The 23,891-nt window shown below is 44.3% G+C and overlaps 2 long non-coding RNA genes across 2 annotated transcripts in view; one reads left to right on the forward strand and one right to left on the reverse strand.

The window, feature by feature from the left end:
• Positions 1–23,891, forward strand: part of LOC131274957 (uncharacterized) — a 649,760-nt gene that overhangs the window by 8,434 nt on the left and 617,435 nt on the right. The gene's annotated exons all lie outside the window — the stretch shown is intronic.
• Positions 15,345–16,724, reverse strand: LOC131274958 (uncharacterized). Its single transcript, XR_009182285.1, has 2 exons — positions 16,132–16,724; positions 15,345–15,750 (listed from the first exon to the last, which is right to left on the reverse strand). It is a non-coding gene; the product is annotated as an uncharacterized lncRNA (long non-coding RNA).

The following is a 23,891-nucleotide window of genomic DNA, read 5'->3' on the forward strand; positions in this document are numbered from 1 at the left end:
CCTCAACTGAAAGCGATCATGGGAACAATATTACCCAACTTCAAGCCAGTGAAGTTGGATTTCAGTGCTGTTTTCACTTTCATGTCCATTTTGCTGTTTATAACACCATGATTCACATTTCTTTCCATAAATATATTACCCCATTTTCTTCTGGCACAAAGTATTATCAAAACCGATGATGAGATGCTAATGTTCTTTTCATAATGCACTTGCTTTACTCTAATGCACAAAAGACTTCATTCTTCCTTTACACCCTAGTAATTTTAGCTAGAATATGTCTTGCTATTAGTCATTCTGAGTCAATACTCAGTGTAAGGTTTTATAATGCAGCTTCAAAGAATTTCTTTCCAGAAAAAATAAGGAAGTATAATTTTTAATATTTTTTCATGTCTTTGCTTTGGTTTTCTCATTCAGGCACTCCAGTTATTCATATATCATACTTTGTATGCTTGTCTTCAATTTCTGACATTTTTTTTCTCAAATTTGTCAAATAATCACTAATACTTGGCCATCCTGCATTTAAAAGCACTATCTTAGAAATAACCTGTAGGAAAAAATTGCTTTAATTTGGTTTGCTGATTTTTAAAATGCCTATACACATAAAAACCTGTCAGCCACATTATGCCATGATCTTATTACCCAGCATCTTGCCAACATGTAAACTGAAACCATAAAAATGCTGGACTCCTACAAATGGGCTTACACTGAGATTTCACAAATGTACTCCCAGGCTTCCTGTATGTGGGGACATTATGCTGCTCACTGAGTAGACAGCCATCTGTGGAAGTCATTGAGCCCTGATCACAGCTACATCTATAACACATTCTTGTGGTGTATCTCTTAAACAAATGACAAGAGCTACATCATTTAAGCCTCCTTCTTGCACTTGACCTCCCATGCTCTGAACAAGTGAGTTGTTCCAGTATCTTCCAGTAAAGTTTGGCTGAATTTATGAATTACATAGAATTTGACATGGCAGAGGAATACTGGGCAAGAAATGAGATTCTATGCCAGCTCTACCTTACTTCCATGGCTGAATGTGAGAGAATCTTCGAATCTCTGGACCAAACAGAGATAATGGGTAAAAAGAAAAAAAAACCATTGATCTAAATCAATTCATGAACTAACAAAAACTAAGAAAATTAAGCTAAGTTCTTGTTCTGCACTTGCTTTCCAAATGATGGCAGAAGGCCTTGATTGCCTCTAGGAAACATAGAACCTAAGACAAGGATATCAAATTCTTGGCTTTTCTGAGGAGAAAGAGAATATATTAGAGATCTTATGTGAGCAAGGGAGTTGAGCCAAGCAATCAGGTGGTATATACTAGGGTAGAGGGGCAGTGATGGGTGATGTTACCTGCCTATCACTCATTCAGGTATTGTCTTCGGTGTGACAGAACCATTCCCTGTCCTTGTCTGACATTTGGTCCCATGGAACTCACCACCTGGCCAGAGGAGGGGACAATGAAGTTGCCATCATCAGTATCTCAAGATAGTCATTAGTATAGGCATATTTACAGAATAAAGGCAAACACTTAAGCAAAATTATATAATCACCTAAAAGGTACTAGAGGAGAGGGTGGGAAAAGAGAAGGAAGAGAAAATACACTAATTTCATCACTGCTCACAATGAGGATTAATACACACTAAAGAAATGGATGATTAAGGGAAAATTTTTTTAAAAAATTACTAGAACAAATCACAAACCAGAAAACATACACATGTACACAGAAACATACAGGTGCAAGAAGTGTACTTTTGAGTACACTTGCCCTTTAATAATGTGATAATGAATTTAAGTAGTTTTCAGTGTTAAATACAGTTAAAATTAGCATCAAAAATAGAGAGCAGCTCTTTTTCCTTTTGCAGCCATCGCTGAAGTGGCAGGGACCAAAATGAAGTTCAATCCCTTTGTGACCTCTGGTCGGAGCAAGAACCATAAAAGGCATTTCAATGCACCTTCCCACATTCGGAGGAAGATTATGTCTTCCCCTCTTTCCAAGGAGCTGAGACAGAAATATAATGTTCGATCCATGCCTATCCGAAAAGATGATGAAGTTCCAGGTTGTGAGAGGACACTACAAAGGTCAGCAAATTGGCAAAGTAGTCCAGGTTTACAGGAAGGAATATGTCATCTACATCGAATGGGAGCAGCGGGAGAAGGCTAATGGCACCACTGTCCATGTGGGCATTCACCCCAGCAAGGTAGTTATCACTAGGCTAAAACTGGATAAAGACCGCAAAAGACCCTCGAACATAAAGCCAAATCTCACCAAGTAGGAAAGGAAAAGGGCAAATATAAGGAAGAAACAACTGAGAAGATGCAGGGAAATAAGAATCTTATGTACAACTTCTATTAAAAACTGCTAAAATGAAAAAAAAATAGCAATTAAGAATTAGTTTATATTTTATAATTATAAACAGCTTAAAATCAGTTAAGCAATGGACTTTTCCACATAGCAGAAGACAGATGAAAGTGCACACCTCTCACTTGTATGGAAAAGAATTAAAGAGTATGGAAAGAATTAAAGAGCTGTATTGTTTGGGAATGATGGGGAGATAGCTCTATCTCTTTGCAAAGGGAGAGGTAGGCCATGCTTCACACACAGAGAAATTCAGTTAAATCATATGAAAAGGAATTTCAGGTTTTGGTTGCATTATTTCAATAAGTGACTTTGCAGAACTGAAGATCTGGTTTAAAGTTTTATGAAGGAAACAATTTGGTTGAAAGGCAAGAATATTCTGGTGTGGGAGGAGTGGGGTGGGAGAGTGGGGGGTATACGGGAGCCTCTTATGTTTTTCATAACATAACCTTTTCTGTGATGTATGTATCTTCAAAAAACCACAATTCATAAAAATGATGGGGGGGAAGTGGGTTATATGGGAACCTCATGTTTTTTTTAATGTAACATTCCATGTGATCTATTAACTTTAATAAAAACATTGAGGTGTAGCAGTGCTCAGAGATGTATTCACCAAATACAATGACTGTCTCATGATGATGGAGGAGATTGTTGTTATGGGAGGAGGAGTGGGGTGAGGGAGTGGTGGGTATATGGAGACCTCATATTTTTAATGTAATATTAAAAAAATAAAGACAAAATAAATAAATAAAATAAAATGATTTCAAATTATAATGATGAACACTTTGATTTTTAGCCCTATGTATTAAGAACTGTTGCAAAGTACCAAATTATGTGTTATTTCATTTAACCTTTACAAACCACCCTATTAAGAAGGGACTTTTTTACAGATGAGAAAACTTAGGCTTATAGAGATGAAGTCACTTGCCCAAGGTTAACAAGGGTCTGCCTGCCACACAGTCTATGTTCACAATCCTTCCACCCAGACTGTCTCCCTACAATTGGTGCAGCTGATACCAGGAGGGCAACCCGCCTTTCCCCTTCTGAAGTGTTTCCAACCAGGGCATGTTGTAATACCTATCCTACATCTAGGCCACATATCCCTTTATTGGCCCCCACATTGATACACAGTCCTGCACAGTCACCCACTCTAACGGGTTCTTGTGTTGAGCTACATTACTGGGTGGCTGTGAGGACTAAATGCTTTAATACATGCAATAGTGCCTGGCACATGGAAAGCACCTAATAAATGCTATAACTATCATAGTCATCATCATTACCCAGTTCACACCTGGGGCCCCTGAGGTTTTCCTGGACCAAAATGCTCTCTGGTTACAGTGCCTTTCTCTGTTCCAGACAAACAATGACTCCGATCCTCGGGATCCCATATAGTGTATTTCCTTTACTGGCCTAAGTATCCCATCAACAAAACCACTTATTTCAGTCAGACTGAGTGAGTCTCTGTTCCTTTTAACCCAAACAGTAAAAAAATACATAGATGGATTGTTTTGATAGGTGAATTTTTTAAAAGTCTCTAAAGTTACATTATTTTTTCAGGAATGAAAACATTTAGAATGAAAGTGTATTAATAAAAAATATATAGTTTCAAATGCAAGTTTTATTATGTTACTAAGAGGGAGAAATTTTATCATCACTAGAAGTTTAGATATGGGTCCTTTTTGTTTCCAGGTAGCTTACTCAAGAAAATTACGAAGGAAAAAACAATGAATTAGAATTAATCTGTGAAAAGAATTCTTGATGTCCTGACACTTGAAACTTTGCTCAAAAACTCTCCTCCTTTCTGAGATCTTTGTGTTTTCCATGACAACCATTTCATTTGCTTCCTCCTTCCTTATTAGTTATGCGTGCAATTTTTATTATATATTTTCTATATTTGATCTTAAATTGGGTTATAATTGTTTCCTTGAATTTCTTTATGTATTCTCTCTCACCTAGCAGAGTATGAACTCCAGTGAAAAGTGATTCCTCTCTTCATTTCTTTTAAAAAGGCAGTGGTGTATAATGTAACAAGCAGGAGATATGAAATAAGATGATACAGATGCTAGAGCATCAAGTCCCAATTCTCTCACACATTGATAAATCACTAAACCTGTCTCAGTCTCCATGGCATTTCTATAAAGAGGAGATGCTCTCTATCTGATTTCAAAGTCCACTGGGTTTTTTACTTTGCTTCTCTGACTCTGGTGGACCAAATTCATGAAAAGAATCCTGAATATTTAAATCCTCAGGTATATGTGGTACCGCTCATATTCAAAACAAATTACTACATGGAATGTGATGAAATGACAGGTAGTGTCAAATGGCAAAGGCCACCTGATCTGAATTGCTGGAGGGCATTTACCTTCTGACAGTTTATCTTTAAAGCAGTGGTTAGAATCAGATTCCAAGCCATGGTATTTCATCACATATCATAAGCTAACACAGTCTGCCTGCCAGCCTGTCCCCCCAGCAAGTCCACTAGTCTAAAGTTAACTTGTCACCACTCACTGGCTATAGACTCTGAGCTTTTACCTGGCCATAGAAAATCACAACTTGGTATTTATAGCTCTGGCATTCATATAATTTAATGCAAAAATCTCATCTGACTGCACTTACAGATTACAGCTTAAATTCTGTCTTCTCTTTCTTCCCTCTTCCAATAATTTATGACTAAATAAGCAAAAATTAAACAAACACTTTCAGTTCACATTTCACCTCTCTTCTGCAGAATCATATCAACGAAATAATAATAATAATGGTAGAAGTACTAATTTGTTTTCTGTAAATTGTCCAAGTAAAATATTCAGGATTCCAACTAGTGCATCTGAACAGTAGGCTAGGCTACTAAAGGAATGTGTTTTGTAAAGATGCAGAGGCCACCTTAATCAGCATATTAAAGTGGAAGATCATAAAATAAGAAAGTAGTTTTTTGTGCTGAAGTAAAATACCTGGTAATTACCAGTATCACAGTGGGGTTGTAGAAGTAAGAAGCAAGGTAAGTGTGTTTGATGTGTTATGCATTGCATTGGAAATATTTAGTAAGTATATGAAAATTAAGTATATGAAAACTAAGTCCCTCAGTAGGTTGCAGGATCAGACGCCTGCAGCAGCTGGCAATTGCTGGAGAGTGGATGGAGAATATGTTGCACTTTTGGACTCCTAGAGCAGCTGGCAATTGCTGGATAGAGGATGGAGACTATGTTGCAGTTTTGGACTCCTGCAGTGGCCAGCAATGACTAGATATGGCCAGATGTACAAGGGAACATTCAAGTTTTCCATTGGTTTCATTAGTTTATAATAATAACCTGTTGTTGCCTATGTCTCAGAGGATACACACTAGGAAAAATGAGGTCAGTTTCCACTAAGCCAGGGGTTGACGGTTTCTATATCCCTGGGAAGCATAGCTGCCGAGTCCCTAACAGTGAGCATAGGGCCTAGTCTCCCAGGCAAGTCCCCTTTCAGGGAATTGGCCCTCCTGAGCCAAGCTCAGGAACCACAGGTAGACCCACATTGCCCCCTGCTAGTAAAATGGCAGAACTCCACCAATGTTGAAAGGAGAGCACAGCAGCTTATTCTGTCCTCAATTTAAGGCTGTCTTGAATTTGTGCATCAGTTAGAATATCAACAGAATAATAATAATGGTAGAGGTCATCATTAGTTTTCTATGAATTGTTCAAGTAAAATATTCAGGATTCCAACTAGTGCATTTGAACAACAGGCTAGGACACTAAAAGTATCACAGGATCAAAATCACTTACTTGATATGTCTGACGCAACAGTGGAGTTCTCATAATTGGGGCTAAATCAGGATTCTTTACAGATACCACTGGATTCAGTTTTCTCACCTGTCATTTAAACAAAAAGCATTACACCTTAAAAAAATTCAAAAGAAGGAAAACACTACATGTTGGGAGCGGTCAATACGCGTATACACTGAGTTCAGCAATGCAGGCAACATGGCCACCAGAGCAGAGCCCACTTCCTTGTTCTTCTCCCTCCCTGCTCCTTTTTTGTTTCCCGCCACTGCCCAGACCGATAAGATAGTGCACAGGCGCAAGGCATGAAACTAAGGTCTGCCTCCCACCCGGGCGACAGCAACAACCAATCCTTAGCCTCTACTACCTCACTCCCCGCTCCTCCCCCACCCAAGGGTATATATACTTTGCCCCCTTTAATAAAGTTGCAGTTTGATCAGAACCCTGTCTTGCTGTCATACTTTGTGTCTCTTGCCCCACCATTCTTTCTCGGCAGGTTTCGGGTCTCCGTTGCCGTCCCGCAGGCCGGGGCAACTACATACATAAAGATATGTATTACAGGGCTATACACTAAAAAATATAAATTACTTCACTGCTAAACAACTGGGAAGTGAATTAGTAAATCTTGATTCTTTAATAAGATGAAGTACCAGGAGCTAATGTGGCTCAAGCAGTTGAGCAACTGCTTCCCCCAGGGAAGGTCCTAGGTTTGATCCCTGGTGCCTCCTGAAAATAAAAAAAAGAAGGAAACAACAAACAAATCAACAAAACAAATTAACTCAGGGAGCCACTCTGGTTCAGTGGTTAAGCGCCAGCTTCCCATTGACAAGTTCCCAGGTTCAATCCCTGGCCCTGTACCCCAAACAAAACAAAACAGAATAAATAAATAAATAAGATAAAGTACCATTTAACCCTTTGAAATAGTCATTATCAAGACTGTAAACCAGTAGAGGAAAATATTTGTAACATAACATTGAGTGAATAAAACAAATTATAAAGGTGACTGTATATAGCTACAAATACGTTGTATTAGGTTAAAATGCACATATATACTCTATTAGTAAAAAAAGAACTGATGCAAAATAGCAGAAATTGGTTGTTTTTCATAAAGGGTATTTATTTGGGGTAGAAGCTCACAGTTACCAGGCCTTAAAGGGCAAGCTACCTCCCTCACCAAAGTCTATTGCCACATGCTAGAGCGAGATGGCTGCCGACACCAGCAAGGGGTCAGGCTTCCTGGGCTCCTCTCTTCCTGAGGCTTGCTCCTTTCCCGGGTCAGCTGCTTTGCTCTCTCCACAAGGCCAGCTGTAGATTACAAGGCAAATGGCACATCTCTCTTCCCCGGGCCTCTGCCGTATCTGCTTCTCTGTGTGTTTCCTTCCCAGGCTCCAGCTCAAAAACTCCCAGCTCTGTCCTTTGCCATGTCTTTTCTCTGTAAGTCTCTGTATGTGCAGGGATGCAATGTCCTACTGACATGACCCAATCAAAGGTGTACTCATTATTTAATCAAGTAAAAGTGAAACCTCTCAATTCAATACAATCTAACATGCCTGGAGGAACAGACCAGGTTACAAACATAAGCCAATATCTATTTTTGGAACACATAAACAATATCAAATTGCTACATAGTCTATGAAAAAGATACATGTAGGGAGGAAAGTAAGAACAAAAGGGGCCCCCTCTGGAGGCAGCTGTTTAATAAGAACTGCTCCAATAGTCACAACACCCCTGGGTTGGGGACTGGACCCTTGGTGTGCAGAAGGAGGAGACAGAGTCCCTCCAGGGAAGGGCCATGTGGTCCCCTGAAGGTGGCTGCCTGGGCCTGTTAAGCCAGGATCTGTGATTCTGAAATGAGGTCCCTAGTGTCCTGCCAATCACGCATCCCCATCCATGGCCTTATAAATGGGATGGGCCATGCCATAAAAGGTTGAATAAAGCAGCCCAGTACTTTGGAGGACAGGGGTCTCCGTGTAAGAAGTTTCCATGATTCAGTGTCAAAGGAGGCCTCCTCAGGTTGGAGATGGATTCTGAGTCTCTTGTCTCTGTGCTCAAAAATGCTTGTCCATCGCATCATCCCAATCTTTCTAAGTAAAATTGGACTTCATCAGTTGTTAGCCAGTGGGCATCTGACTAGGCAGTAATACCCACCATAGACAAATGGACGTTTTCTTACTGTCATAAATACCTAAGTTGATAGGAGAGGGGTATGGAGTCTTCAAAAGACTCTCAGTTGTCAATTGGCCCCTTTCTCATTGTCACCCTGAACAAAATCTCCAAGTATGGTTTGACTCTCCAATCAACTAAAATTTGGAACTTTGGTTTTAATTTGGGGTCCTCTTTGGAACCCTGCACATACCAGACTCATAGGCAATTGCCTTTCTCTAGGGTCTCCCATCCATGTTGGGGTAGGTTTCTACTAGCAGGATGGTGGCAAGATCATTCAGAAGAACCCCTGGCCTGCACAGTTCACTAATAGGGTGTTGCCCCATGATAGGCATCAGGGCTTAATAGGGCCTGAGTACATGGTATGGGCATTTTACCATTTTTTTCTAATTTTGAGACAACCTCTGTAGTTGTAGGAAGAAGCTGGCACCCTGGCTTGGAATTTGTCTTGCCCATAACCCTTTAGCCACCTTGCCAGGGACTGGACCCACAGTAATCCATGGAGTCAGGGTTCAGAGAGTGACAGTAGCAGAGAGCAATAGCCACAAAGGGGCTACGGCCCCAGGAACACCACTGCCTGTGGGCTGCCACGTTATACTCCCTGTGAAGGAGGTGCCCCTATTGCACAGTGGAACCCCTGCCTTTGGCCTCTGGGGCACAGTACACAGACACACTGTTTGTTCCCATATAGTCTCCCAGTTACTTTCAGGCAAAGCCTCGTAATTCCCATGTACTACCTGCCCCAGCAGCCCTAGCACCAGGGCAGGGGTTGCCCACCTCCTGTCCCTATACCAATTCCATTAGGTCAATGACTTTTGGATAAAATTAGCCAATTTGACTCAGACTAATCATGCCCATTCTGGGGAAAACTGGAAACCAAGGTTTCCCCTCTTGACATACAAGGGCTAGCTGTCTATAAAACCCACGGACAACTCAGATTTGCAAAAGCCACAATTTAGGGAGTTTTGGCAAAACCCAACATAAACAACAAGCATCAGCACAAAGTAGAACACACGTTAAGTCACCAAGCCATGAAACCTCCCAGATAGTATTAGTTTTCTGAGAACCAGTTAGTAAGCTAAGAGCAATCAAGAGGCACTATGCCTCACATCCAATGGCTGTGACCAACACACCCTCCCTATTGCACCACTTACTTTTAATATGTATTTTCTTAGAGAAGTTGCGAGCTTACAAAACAATCATACATAACATGCAAACTTCCCGTATAGCACCCCTTCAGCAACACCATGCATTCCTGTGGAACTGCACCACTTATTTTGAATGAGTCAAGTTGGGGATTTAAATTTGGGTCTGGGTGGAAGTCAGGTGTGACTCAACTGGAATCTGAGACCTTAGTGCATGATGAATGTTACTGTAGGTGCTAGGGTGACAGGGTTGCCAGGAGGATAGACATGAAGTGTAATTAGTTAGGTGGCTCAACCAGAAAGTGTGGAACACACAAGTAGAACAAGAGGAAACTGTGAGCCTGTGTTAGTCAGCCAAAGGGGTGCTGACATAAAATACCAGAAGTTGGTTGACTTTTATGAAGGGTATTTATTTGGGGTAGGAGATTACAGATACCAGGCCATAAAGCATAAGTTACTTCCCTCACCAAAGTCTATTTTCACATGTTAGAGCAAGACAGCTGCCGACAGCTGTAAGTGTTCAGGCTTCCTGGTACCTTTCTTCCAGGGCCTAGCGTCTCTGAGTTCAAGTTTCCTTTCTTCCCAGGGCTTGCTTCTTCCTGGACTCAGGGTTCCTTTCTTCCTGAGGCTGGCTTCTCTTTCCTCTTTATGGGGCTCCAGCTTAATGCTTCAGCATCAAATTCCAACATCAAAACTCCAACATAAAAAAGCCTTCAACTCTGTCCTTTGCTATGCCTTTTATCTGTGAGTCCCCACCCCTTGGTCAGTGGGGACTTAATGCCCTAATGATATATCCCAGTCAAAGCCCTAATCATAACTTAATCGTGCCCAGGTACAGACCAGATGACAAACATAATCCAATATCTATTTTTGGAATTCATAACCATATCAAACTGCTACAGTGCCCTTTTAAAAATTTTTGCTTGAATATATTTCAATACTTTTTATTGCCTCCTGCAGGTGTGCTCACATTCAATCACTACCTTCAATGATTCCCTTTGCAAAACACCTTTGCAGCATCCCTAAGAAGAAGTTATTGGAAGTGGATGTGGCTTAAGCAGCTAAGTACTCACCTACCACATGGGAGGTCCTGAATTCAGTTCCTGATGCCTCCTTAAGATGATGAGTGAAGCATGCATGTGATGTGTGGGCCAGGTGTGGTGAGCTCATGCAACAAGATGATGCAGGGAGTTGATGCAATGAAGAGAAACAGCAAGGAAACAAAATGAGAGACACAATGAAAGACATAAGCAGGGACTGCAGGTGGCTCAAGTGATTGGGTGCCTCCCTCCCACATGGGATGTCTGGGTTCAGTTCCCACTGCCTCCTAAAAAGATGAACAGAGAGCAGACAGCAAGCACAAGCAAAAAATGGGGGTGGACAGTGGGGGAGGGGATAAAAGCAAAAAAATGTATACTTCAATCCCTGCTAAAATCCCATTTCAGAAACCAAGACTCGGATGCTTTGAAGGGGAAGGCAGGCACCCGATCTCCTCTCCAGAGCAGGTGGGCCAGGGAGTATGTCAACGGAGGCTCGACTCACAGAAATGCCTCGGCCACCACACACTCACCTGCCAGAGGAGGATGCTTGTTGACAAGACACTTGCACACTTTGTGACTTTGCTGTGCATTCCTGCAGGACAGGGGTTCTGCTCCCTGCTTGGCTCTCCTAGAGGCCCAGAATATGGTAGGTGCATACCTTCATTCCTTGATTTGATCTTCTCCCACACCACAATCAGGCAGCAAATTAGGAAATATGACTGCTGCCAGTGTTAGTCATCTGCTTAGCAGGGTAGATGGAGTCCCTGGCTCCCTGCCCAGGCCTTTCCAACCCAGGTGAGACCTTGGCCACTGCTGGAAGGACGAAGATGTTAATTAGGAGAAAGAACCCTTTCAGTCATTCCTGCAGCAATAATAATTACAATCATCCTCATCATCATCTCTAACTCATGTAGTCCTCACACAAGTGGCACCAGTGAGGAAGGAGCTATTATTATCTGTTTTCACAGCAAGGCACAGAGCAGTTAAGTAACTTTTCCAACATCACAAGCCAAGAGGCAGCACTGCTGGGACATGGACTCCATCAGGCTTAAAGCCCAGTGTCTAGAGGCTGCTAAAACCTCAGGACAATTAGCATCCCCAGCTGGACCCAGAGAGGCTGCCAGCACAGGCGGGGTGAGTTCGGGTGAGTTTGGGTGAGGGATCAGCACTACAGGAAATGTGGAGGTCAGTCAGGAGCCTTCAAGGAGACCCACCTGCGAGCTCTGGCCCTGAGGCCACAGTCTGAGCAAGTTGTGGCCTGGCAGGAGAGGCAGGCACGAGCTCCCTAATTACAAGGTTAATTGTTTCATGGGTGCAGGGTCAGAGGCCAGCCTCTCAGGCACTGGCCTGGGCTGGGAGCCGGGGAGCCTGACCCGCAGGGCTGACCTTGCAGCAGAAGCCTGAAGAGTGGGTGGGAGTGAGGCAGGCAGAGTGGGAGAGCACCCCAAGGAGAGGACACGGCCTGGGTAGGACCTGGGGCTACCGCGCTCGTCTTTCCTTCCCTCTTATCCTTAGAGAGCAAGTGGAAAAGGGAATTTTTAAAATTCCCATGACCCTGCCGCGCCCCCAGATGGCCTTGGATCCCTCCTCCATCAAGCAGTGGTTCTGCCCCGCCATTCCAGCAGCTGTTTGCACTTGACAAAATGCCCAGTGGTCTTGTTTGATCCTTACAACCACCTGGAGGGAGCAGGTGTCCGGCCCCTGTACAGAGGGGGAAACTGAGGCAGGGGGTGGTGTGCCTTCCTGGGCCGCACAGTAGGTGTGCCTCTCCTCGTCCGGGCGGCCTCCCCCACCCCCGTGCAAGATGCACTTCCCAGCGCCTTGGCTCTGGGGGGCTGGGGTGTCACGTGACACATCCAGGTAAAGCGCTGAGCAGGTGGAGCTCAAGGCCGGGGCTGCCTCGTGACGACGACGAAGCGCCTTCCCGGGGGGCCCGAACGGGGTTTGAGTCCTCCCTCCCCCGAGAACCTGCAGCCCCGCGCAGAGGGGGCGTCCTGCGGGCAGGGGCCCCGGGAGCGGGGACGGGCTGCGCGGGGACAGCAGCTGGACCCCCGGCGACAGGCAGCGGTGAGCCCGGGGTCGGGGTGAGGGAGCTCTGCGGAGGGACGTGGTGGGCGCCGGGCAGGAGGAGCCGGGGAGGCCCGGGATGAGGTCCAGGGGGCCCAGGAGGCCCAGCGTGAGAGACGCCGCCAGCGCGGGGAGCAGGCGCTTCAGATTGTTTCCATTCTAACACCTTTTTTTTTTAATGTACTGGATGCATATAATTTAACACTTTATTTTTTAAATAATTTCAAACTCACGTACCGTGGCAAAAACAATACAACCCCCCTACACACAAGAGAACTCCAACATACCCCCACCCAGGCCCACCACCCGCTTTCAGCATTTTCCCGCCTTTGCTGCAGCAGACTCCTCTTTACAGCAGCATTTACCTGGAATTCTCTTCCAGCTAAATTTAATGACGCACCGTGCAGGAAAGGTGGGTACACACGCGCGGTGGGAAATGAAAGCCCCCATCATCTGTAACTCACCACCCCAGGCAGCCTGGTCATCCTGTGGGGGTCTCTTCTTCCAGACTTTAAAAGAAAAGAAAAAATTCACCCCGAAGGGGCAAAAAAAATTCCAAGTGCCTGAGACATGACTGCACCGGGACGTCCCGTGGCTGGGGAGGTCCAGGCAGGCTTCTGGAGAGAAGGTGGGGTTCAGGATGGACCTCGGGGAGTCTGGGAAAGGGCTAAGTTTAATTTCCTCAAAGCGGAAGCTGGAGCCGCCCTGCGCTGAGGAGGGAGGGAACGGGCTTCCGGCGGCTTTGGCGCGCAGGGAATTTGAAAAGTGGCGCCAAAATGAGAGGGCCAAAGGTGAGTGTCGGGGGCGGGGCCAATGGTGAAAGGGCCAATGGTGAGTGTCGGGGGCGGGGCCAATGGTGAGAAGGGCCAATGGTGAGAAGGGGCGGGGCCAACAGTGAAGAAGGCGCCAAATTGGAAAAGCCGCCAGCGGTGGAGGCGGCGCCGAGGCCCAGCCCGCGGTGTGGAGAGGCGGGAGCAGGGACTGGCGCGGGTCGCGGAGCTTAGTTAGGCCACGCGGAGAGGCTGGGACCCCTGAAGGGCCGAGTCAGTGGGGACCAGGGAGGGCCCTGGTGCTAGGTGGGGGGTATAAGCCTCAGCATTCTTGCTGTTTGGGCGTCGGTCATTTTATCCAGGTCTGCGCGCGTTCTTGCAAGATGGTTAATAAAGTCTTTTCTCCTCCACAGTCGGGGGAGCTTTAGTTTTGTTACAGGTGCGGCTTTCTTTTTAACAGGAGGGGCAGGGGTTGAAAAGAGCACAGGAACAGAGACGGGATTCCGCCCAAGGGGGACGACAGCCAAGCTGGGAAAGGAGCTAATAAAATGGGGCTGCCGAGCCCCAACCACCCGCGGGGGAACACGGAGTGGTTCATTCAGCACGGGTCCCCGAGCCCACCCACCCCACGCTGCTGTGAGGGGCTGAGGCTCCCACCCAGGGCCGGGGGGACGGCGGGTCCCCGGAAACGCCAGCTGGTTGTGGGGGGTGCCAGCCGCGCCCAGCGCCCACCCGGGGGTCCTCGCGGGGCAGAAGGCGCTTAGAAGCCGCGCACAGCGGGGAAAGGGAAGAGGAAGGGGCGGGCTGGCCCCGAGCTGCGCGGGCCTCACCAGGGCGCCCCGGGCCTGACACCCGCCGCGCCTCTGAGGGGCCCTCGGGCACGCGCTCGCCGGCCTCGAGGAGGTCACCAGGCCTGACTGCTGGTGGCCCAGCCAAGCCCCTCCCCTGCTACCCGGTTAGGGAGGTGGGGAAGGGCAAGGCCTGGCGAGGAAACCAGCGACAACAATGTATTTAAACCTCTCCCGTGGGCGCGCGCCTGCCGGCTCCTGAAGCGCTCGCGCTCCCGTCAGCAGCGTGGGGAGCAAGCCCACCTGGGCTTCCCGTCCCCAGACCACTCATTCCTAGCTGTGCCCAAGCCTGGGCTTCCTCATCTATAAAATGAAAGCAGGCGAGCTGATGTGGCTCGAGCGGTTGGGCGACTGCCTCCCATGTACGAGGTCCTGAGTTCAATCTCAGGTACCTCCTAAAAACAATCAACTCGGGGGAGCTGGTGTAGCTCAGTGGCTGAGCGCCGGCTTCCCACATTCGAGGTATGAGGTCAATTCCTGACTCCAAAAAAAAAAAAAAAAGCAGTAACCCCACCCTTCCTTGTCCAAATCTAGTGCCCCACCAACCTGTTGCCACCTTCCTGCTGGCCCCTTCCTTCCCCGTGCCTCCCCACCCCCTTCTCCAGAGGGTACCACCTCTGCGCTGCGCCAGGCACCCGGTCCTCTGCCAGCAGGGGGTTGAGTCAGACCTGGGTCCACCACTGCACCGCCCCGCTGAGCTCGGACAGCCAGAGGCTCCTTGTCTCGGCTCCATCCAGGGTTCACCAGGCCCAGGGGACAGCCGGGGGAGGGAGAGGAGGCGGGTGGAGGGAGACCCAAGGCGGTTGTGCTCTGGCACGCCAGGCCAGGGCAGGGGCTCTGTCAGCAGAAGTCTGACCTCCAACAATGATTTTTCTCCCTGGGTGTTCCAGAAGGCACAAGCCGCCTTCTAATTCAAACCAGCAGGAGGAGGCGCCATAGGCTGAGTCTCAAAAAGTAGACAAGAACCCTCTAGAAGGGCCTCTGGCGAGGGGCCCCCTCCCCGCCTCCTGAGCCAGGCCCGGGCGCATCCCCCATGGGCACAGCACCCCCGCCCCCGATCCCTGGCCCTGCGCGGGCTGTGGAGCCTGCGGTCACCGTGGGAGCTCTGGTTTTAGCTGCGCTCATGAGCACCCTCTGAATGCCAGCCTCTGTGCTAAGAACTGCATGTTCACCACCTCTCAAAACCACTCACTCTTTTTTTTCCTCCCTTAAACTTTTTATTTTGACATAATTTCAAACTAACAAGACAGTTGCAAAAATAATACAAAATCGACCCAGAGAACTCCAATATACCTCTTCCCCCCACCCATATCCAGAGCCACGATTTTAACATTTTGTTTCATTTGCTTCATTGGTCTATTTAGCTATCTATCATCAGTCCAAATATCTGTTTATTTTCTAAATATTTGAGAGGTTGTTACATCGTGTTTCCTGAACACATAACACTCCTATGTACCTTTCCTAGGAGCAGGATTATGTAACCACTTTAAGTACAGATTTATCAAGTTCAAGAACTTCAGCATCAATATAAAACTTCCAGTCTATATTCCAATATTTTCGTATGTCCTTTAGGGCCTTTTCTCCCCATTATTTCAACCACCTCTTCTTTTTTTTTTTTTTTAAAGATTTATTTATTTAATTTCCCCCCCCTCCCCTGGTTGTCTGTTCTTGGTGTCTATTTGCTGCGTCTTGTTTCTTTGTCCGCTTCTGTTGTCGTCAGCGGCACGGGAAGTGTGGGCGGCGCCATTCCTGGGCAGGCTGCTCGTTCTTTTCATGCTGGGCGGCTCTCCTTATGGGTGCACTCCTTGCGCGTGGGGCTCCCCCACGCGGGGGACACCCTTGCGTGGCACGGCACTCCTTGCGCGCATCAGCGCTGCGCATGGCCAGCTCCACACGGGTCAAGGAGGCCCGGGGTTTGAACCGCGGACCTCCCATATGGTAGACGGTCGCCCTAACCACTGGGCCAAAGTCCGTTTCCCACCTCTTCTTTTTTTAAAAAACTATAGTTTCATTAGAGAAGTTGTACACTTACAAAGCAATCATGCACATGTGCGGAATTCCCATACAACACCCCTCCACTAACACACTACATTGCTGTGGAATATTTGTTACAGATTATAATACCAGACTATTACCTCCAACTATGGTCTATGGCATACATCTGGCATATTTTTTCCCTACCCCCCTATTGTTAACTCAGCACATCTTTGACATTGATGCAAGAATATTACAGAATTGCTGTTAACTATAGTCCATAGGTTACATTAATTGTATTTTCCCACTGCTCCTCCACATCTTGCAATAGTGGTGTACATTTGTTCTAGTTCATAAAAGGATATTCTTATATTTGTACTACTAACCACTATCAGCCACCTCTGTGTTCAATATATTATTCAGATCCTAGATTATTCTCTAGCTTTCTTTCAATTGACAGTTACATCCCCAGATTACCCTTTTCAGCCACAACCCCATTTATAAACCAGCTGTGTTATTAGTTCTACTCACTATAATGTGTTACCATCAACTCTATCCATTTCCACACTTTTACAGTCAAGGTTTTTTTTTTAAATTGATTTTGTAAAAATATTACATTAAAAAAATATATATGAGGACCCATTCAACCCCACCACCCCCACCCCACCACTCCCCCCCCAGCAACACTCATTCCCATCATCATGACACATCCATTGCATTTGGTAAGTACATCTCTGGGCACCTCTGCACCTCATGGTCATTGGTCCACATCATGGCCCACACTCTCCCCCATTCCATCCAGTGGGCCCTGTGAGGATTTACAATGTCCAGTGATTGCCCCTGAAGCACCATCCAGGGCAGCTCCAAGTCCCAAAGACACCTCCACATCTCGTCTCTTCCTGCCATTCCCCATACCCATTAGCCACCATGTCCACTTTTCCCATTCCAATGCCACCTTTTCTCTGTGGACATTGGATTGGTTGTGTCCATTGCACCTCTATGTCAAGAGGAGGCTCAGATTCCACATGGATACTGGATGCAATCCTCCCGCTTTCAGTTGTAGGCACTCTAGGCTCCATGGTGTGGTGGTTGTCCTTCTTCAAACTTCTACATATATTAAGGATCAGTACACCTTCTCAGCCCTCCTCTTATCTCCTAATAACCTGTACTCTAGGTTTTAACTCCATGCATTTATTCTTCACATTTAGTTAATATTAGCAAGACCACACGATATTTGTCCTTTTGTGTCTGGCTTATTTCACTCAGCATAATGTCTTCAAGGTTCACCCATGTTATCACATGTGTCCCAATTTCGTTTCTTCTTACAGCAGCATAGTAGTCCATTGTATGTATATACCACATTTTGTTTATCTATTCATCAGTTGGCTCCTAGGAAAAAAATAATTGTATAAGTGAAACTTACTATATTTCCCTTGGGCATTCTTTGTCTAAGTTCAGAGACCTTCCAATATCCCCAGACAGTCCCACCTGAGTGTTGCAATAGTCTTTGGCAGCAGCTGAGAGGTTGAATAAGCGAATGGGAGAACTTTTTACCATCTCATAGAAGTGACCAAGCTCTGAATTGATCAATGCTAAAAGTTCATGTCATTTTTTCAGCCTGGATATTGAAAATCTAGGTTCTGACTACTGATCCTAGAGTAGAGAGCTCGAGCCATTCTAATGGCACATAATTGTGTGTTGCCCTCAGAGAATATTTGCTGAGTTAATATATTCCTTAAGTTTTGGGACCTTGCTCTATCATATCTTCCACTTGAAGATACCTGATAACTAAACATATATGATAAGATTGGACTTTCCTCTCCTCCACTAGTGTCTTCTCTGGAGTACAGCTGTTTCAGCTCACAGCTCGGGTCTGGAGTGAGATGCCCTGACCAGAAGCTTTAACATAGAGGTGCCTTCACTAACTCATCTACATCCTGCCCCTTTTTAATTCAATCAGATTTTTATTTAATTTTGTACAAATGAATGTTTTACTCATAATTTAGAGAGATTAGGACAAAGGAGGACATTTTATGCTCAGCATGTTTTTTCTGTAATATGAACAAAATTTTACATAGTGTCATTCTAGATGACACATAACAGCTATTTCTGTTGATGACAACATTTTGACTTAGGACAAAAACTATTTAAGCAAAATATTTGACCTCATTATATTTGGTTATTACCTTAGATTTTTAAAAATTTCTTCATGTGACTTTATGTTATTTTCTAGTGTCCCTTTATTTCAGTCTTCAGTACTGCAGGTCCTCCTGAGCTAGTTTTGAAAAGAGATTTACAGTTACTTCAAAATTTAAATATGCATTTGCTCTATGATGCAGCAATTCCATTCCTAGTTATTTATCCAGAAGATATAAAAGCATATTTACACATTAAGATTTATCCATGAATTTCATATTCCTTACTTCTAAAAATAGCCCCAAAGAGGAAAAACATCTAAATGTCCACCAACTGGTACATGGGAAATAAAAAGTGATATTACATACAATGGAATATTATCTGGCAATAAAATGGAATTAGCTGTAAATATGAGTAACAACATGGATGGATCTTAAAAATGTCATACAAACTGAGACTGGGTCAGAGAGAAAACATTACTTTCACTCACGATTTCCCATTTATATGGAATTCTAGAAAAGTCAAAACTACAGTGACAGAAAACATCAGGACAGGCTATGGCTTCAGTTGGGTAGAGATTGACTGCAAAGAACTTTTAAAGGTATTGGGTAAAACCTGACTGTAGTGACAGTTGTATAATTGCATAGATATATAGCAGAACACTTAAAACAGATGAACTGTATCCATGTAACACATACAATATAAAGCTGTTTAAAAAAGGTTCTTCCCTTATTGATACAAAGGTTACTGCACATTTCACTTTCCCTTCAACAATATCCACTGCATACATATTGTGTATGGGGCACCCTTTTATCTGCCTTGCCATGAAGTCTGTTTCAAAATTCACCAGTCCCTCAACCATTTAGAGCTGGTAGAGGAACACACTGGGGTTTCTCTCTTGTAATTTGGCAAAAGTCTCAGTTGATCCTTTGGATTTCTGAATCTTGCTTCTTCTGTCCAGCCACTTCCTCCTCTCACCTGTTATCTTCTTATTGCAATGACTGCTCAGTTTAGCCTCACTGAGCCTCAGCTTCCTATTTATAAACTGCAGATAATAGAGCCAATCTCTAGAAGTGTTCTGTAAACTAAATTAATATTTGTAAAGCTTTTAGAACAAATTCTGGCTCATAGTATATTTTTTATGTATGTATGTATGTTAAAAAAATATTGCAGAATCTCCTCACTGTTATTTATCCTACATGCCAGTTGTAATACTTAGAACAATGTTTAATATTGTGGCAAGGGAGACTGCTTTACTCAGTTTAAAAACACTCATTCACTTCCCATTATTTTCATGGTGAAGCCTAAACTCATCACCATATACAAGAATGTCTTTGACCTGGTCTTTATTTCTCTCTCATTTATTTTATATTATTTTATTTATTTTATTATTTTTAATTTTTCAAAAGAAATTTTAGATTACATAAATGTTACATCAAAAATATAAGAGATTCCCATATGCCCCACCCCCTTCTCTTCTGACACTTTCCCACATTAACAACATTTTCCATTTGCATGGTACACGTGTTACAACCGATGAACATATATTGAAGCATTTCTACTAACCATTGGCTATAGTTTACATTACACTTTACACTCTGCTGCACACAATTCTATGTGTTTTGATAAAATGTACGATGGCCTGGATCCATCTTTGCAAGAGTTTTTATGACTAAGCCATTTCAAAGTGAGTCCAGAGGTCATTCCAGAGGTTACACTAATTCATGCTTCCGCAGGACCTCATTGACTGCTACAGTCAGTGCCTTAAACAGCGGGGCTCCTGAGGTTCTAGAGATATCTAGACACTATAAGCAAGACAGACAAGCTCAGGAATTTGGCATCTTGTCAGTAGGCCTTACTTTGGAATTTATGCTCCCCAGTGTAACAGAGTTAGACTCATTTATACTTTCCCTACACATAGCTCTTCTGCCCCTTTTATTTGAACCTATAATTAGCACTATACTTGTTAAATATACATCCCTGAGACTTAAATCTTTGGTCGCTTCATGTGCTGGTTGAGCCCTGCATCTCATCAGAGATGCAACACCTACTCTTCATTTCATTGAACTTACACAGGACAACTAATAAGGAGATGATGACAGACAGCGCCCATCCCAAGAAACAGTATTTATAACAAGCAAGACAGGACCATTCATCTGTCCCATGGGATCTAAGTCCTTTTCAATTAGAAGCAGAGTGGGCATCATCATCCCCAAATCCTCAAGATTGGAGAGTGAACAATGGACTAAAGTAGGTTTATTATTGTTCTATTATAGACATTACTATTTTTGCATTCAAAGAATTTGCATCACTGATATAAAGGCAGTGTCCACCAAAGTTTTTGTGGGGAGGGGAATGAAAGAATAGGTAACATGGGGACATTTTCAGGATATTGGAATTGTCCTGCATGACATTGCAATGATGGATACAGGCCAGTTCTCTCTCTTGATCTCAGTCAGTTAGCAAACATTTTTTGGACATAAACTGCATGCTAATCCCTACACAAGCTAAGTCCTAGACAAGCAAAGGACCAAAAAAATGTTTGAGAAAATTTGCTGTGATGGTAAAAATTTGTCTTCACAATTCTAGTTATTAGAGTGGCATTGATCCATTTCTCAACTGGGTACATCCACTTTTGTATTTTTTACTGTTTATACTACCTTGATTCTTTATCATTTAGAAAATTATATAATCTGATTTTTTCACATCCCAAATATTTAATTTATCATCTCCATAACATATTGTTTATTTTACAGAAAATTAAAAGGAAAGCATTCAGAAATTGATCTGAAAGTTCATGACATTTATTGGAATGGAACTATAAACCTAAGAACCAAAGAATACAACTATGTCAATATTTAGTATTTGAAAGGTAATTTTTCCTAGTTTATCTGCTTAACTTATGTACATGCTTCATTAGATCCTACTTTTCTGCAGTAACTGTGTACCAGGCATGAAACATGTAGGAAAAGATTTATCTATGAGCACAAACTCATTTTTTAATAAATGTGTTGTGCTCCAAGTTTTATTTACTTTGCTAGGATAAACTGGTGCAGTGCCAAGGCCCAGTTTCACATCATGGGGCAGATACTCAGAAAGCCTAGAAAATCATTACCTAGATTTGTAGGAGCAAAAAATGGGTACAGTGGGTCTGCAGTAGAAATTGTGGTGAATGTAAAGGTGTGGAATCCATTGCAAATGTCACAAAAGGAAATGCTTCCTCTATCCATATGCAGGAAAATCCCCGCTTGGTGCAGGTGAGGGTTCCCCTGGAGCAGAGTCAAAGGCATAGTAGTGGCTGAGCAGAGCGTGGTGTGGGGTGTTACTATCCCGGGCAGCTTTGCCCAGAGATTTTCCACTGCAGTGGTTGGTGGAGGAATCCCCTTTCAACTCAGTTTTACGTTGGGGAGCTGGACAATGGGGGAAGGAGAGGGGAATTTTGTCAAGTTTGTGGATGGTGCCAGAGATCCAGGGCCTTGTGGCCAGGGTTTGAGAGCTCCTCCTGGATGACTCACAGGTTACTCCTTGGGACCTCACACATGAACCCTGAACACAGTTTCTCAGTCTTAGACCTTCTCCCTCTTAGAGGACACACTTACCATAGATCAGCCCTCTCATCTCCCCTCCACACTTCCTTACATAGGGTCTCAAACTTTTACCCATGCCTTCTCTCTCAGATACATGCTCTAGAAATTGCTCTCAGCACACATCTGTAGACATGTCTCATGTAAATGTGCACACATTTTAGAGTTGACACCCCATCCCAGCAAGTGTTCAGTCTTATCCTTTATCTCACTATTTTTCTCCTGGTATAGTCCTCCTCCGTTTCACGCCCCATTTACTAGAAGAAGTAAATTCTGCCAACACGTCACATAATGCCCTAACCCAGGGCCTGTGAGTCATCTGATTGTTTAAGTAAAGTTTTGTTGGAACACAGCTCCAACCTTTTTAACATATTGGTCATGCCTGCTTACATGTTACAAAGGCAAGAGGAAGTAGTTTTGAGGGAGGCCTTGTGGTCCACAAGTCAAATATATTTACTATCTGGCTCATTAAGGAAATGTTTGCTGAACTTAGCTTGCGCTTTGCAGGACTCCTAGTGCCGGCTGCCCTTGCCATCTAAGGACTAAGTGTGAGTTCATGCCCTGCATTTCCAGAGTGCTCTCCACTGAGAAACTGCTCTGTTGTGTGTTTCCTAATGCCTATCTTTGTTTAATCCTGCTTTGGGGGATAATATTTTAACTTGAACTTTAACTATGTAGCTCCTGTTCTTTTAATTTTACCTTCCTTGTTTATAATTCCAGAAGCACTGTTGAATGTTCCTTAAATACAAGTTTTAAAAATATTTTATTGTGGTAACATAGATACCACTCAAAATTTTCCATTTTATGTATTTTCAAGTGTTCAATTCAGGAGTATTATTAATTCACACATTGCCCTACTGTCACCACCTCAAATTACCAAAACTTTTTCCTCACCCCAAACAGAAGATCTATACCTTTAAGCAAAGAATCCACATTCTGACTCCTCCCCATCCCCCAACCCCTAATAATTTATAATCAGCTTTCTGTCCCTAAATTTGCTTATCCTAGGTATTTCATATAAGTGAAATCAAACAATATTTGTCCTTTTACATCTTGCTCATTTCACTAAACATGATGTCTTCAGTATTCACCCAGGTTGTTGCATGCATCAGGACTTCATTCCTTTGTGTGGATGAATAATATTACACTGTATTATTTACTACATTTTGTTTGTCCATTCATCTGTAGATAGTTACTTGGGTTGCTTCAATCTCTCAGCTATGTGAGTAAGGCTGCAATGAATGTTTACGGACAAAATGTCTGCTTGAGTCCCTGTTTACAGTTCTATTGACTATATACCTAAATATGGGTTTGCTTGAGCATATGGTGACTTTATGCTCCTCTTTTAGAGAAGCTGCTAGACTGTTTTGCAAACCAGCTAAACCATTTTTCATATGTAGGATTGACATTCAAGTTCTCCACATCTTCAACAAGTTTTTTTAATTAATAACCATCCTTGCGGGTGTGAATTGCTATATCACTGTGGTTTGAATCTGCATTTCTTTGATGATCAGTGACTAAGAACATCTTTTCATGTACTTAATAGTCCTGTGTGTCTTCCTTAAATAAAAGTTTTAATGGTCATTTTCAAACGCGCATAATTATGAGCAACAGTATCATAACCCACCTCTCCCCAGTCCACGATTGCCTGCCTCCTAGGAAACACCGCGCCTGGAGCCAAGCTCCTGAGTCTCCTCTTTGTCATCTCCTTGAAATTTTGTAAAAAAATGTACATACCTTAAAGTGACATAGTCAAACAGGAGACAAAACGGGCCCGTGCTCCAGGCTGTCCTGGTGCCGAAGGCCCGCGGACCCCGGCCCCTCACAGCGGCGGGCGGCCCACGTGGCTCCCTGGCCTTCGCTTCCTGGTGGTCTCTGGAGGGGCTCCTGGACTAGAGCCCCTGCCAGGTCAGCCCCGCTGCGCCGAGCCCCGAGGGCTGCGCCCAGGGGCGCCCGCTCCGGCTGCTGCCTGGCGGCCCCGCAGCGCCCGCGCCCGCCCCCTCCCCGCAGCCCTCCGCGCAGCCCTCTCCGCAGCCCTCCCCGCAGC

This window comes from Dasypus novemcinctus, chromosome 21 (genome assembly GCF_030445035.2).
Source record: "Dasypus novemcinctus isolate mDasNov1 chromosome 21, mDasNov1.1.hap2, whole genome shotgun sequence".
Taxonomy (NCBI): Eukaryota; Metazoa; Chordata; class Mammalia; order Cingulata; family Dasypodidae; genus Dasypus; species Dasypus novemcinctus.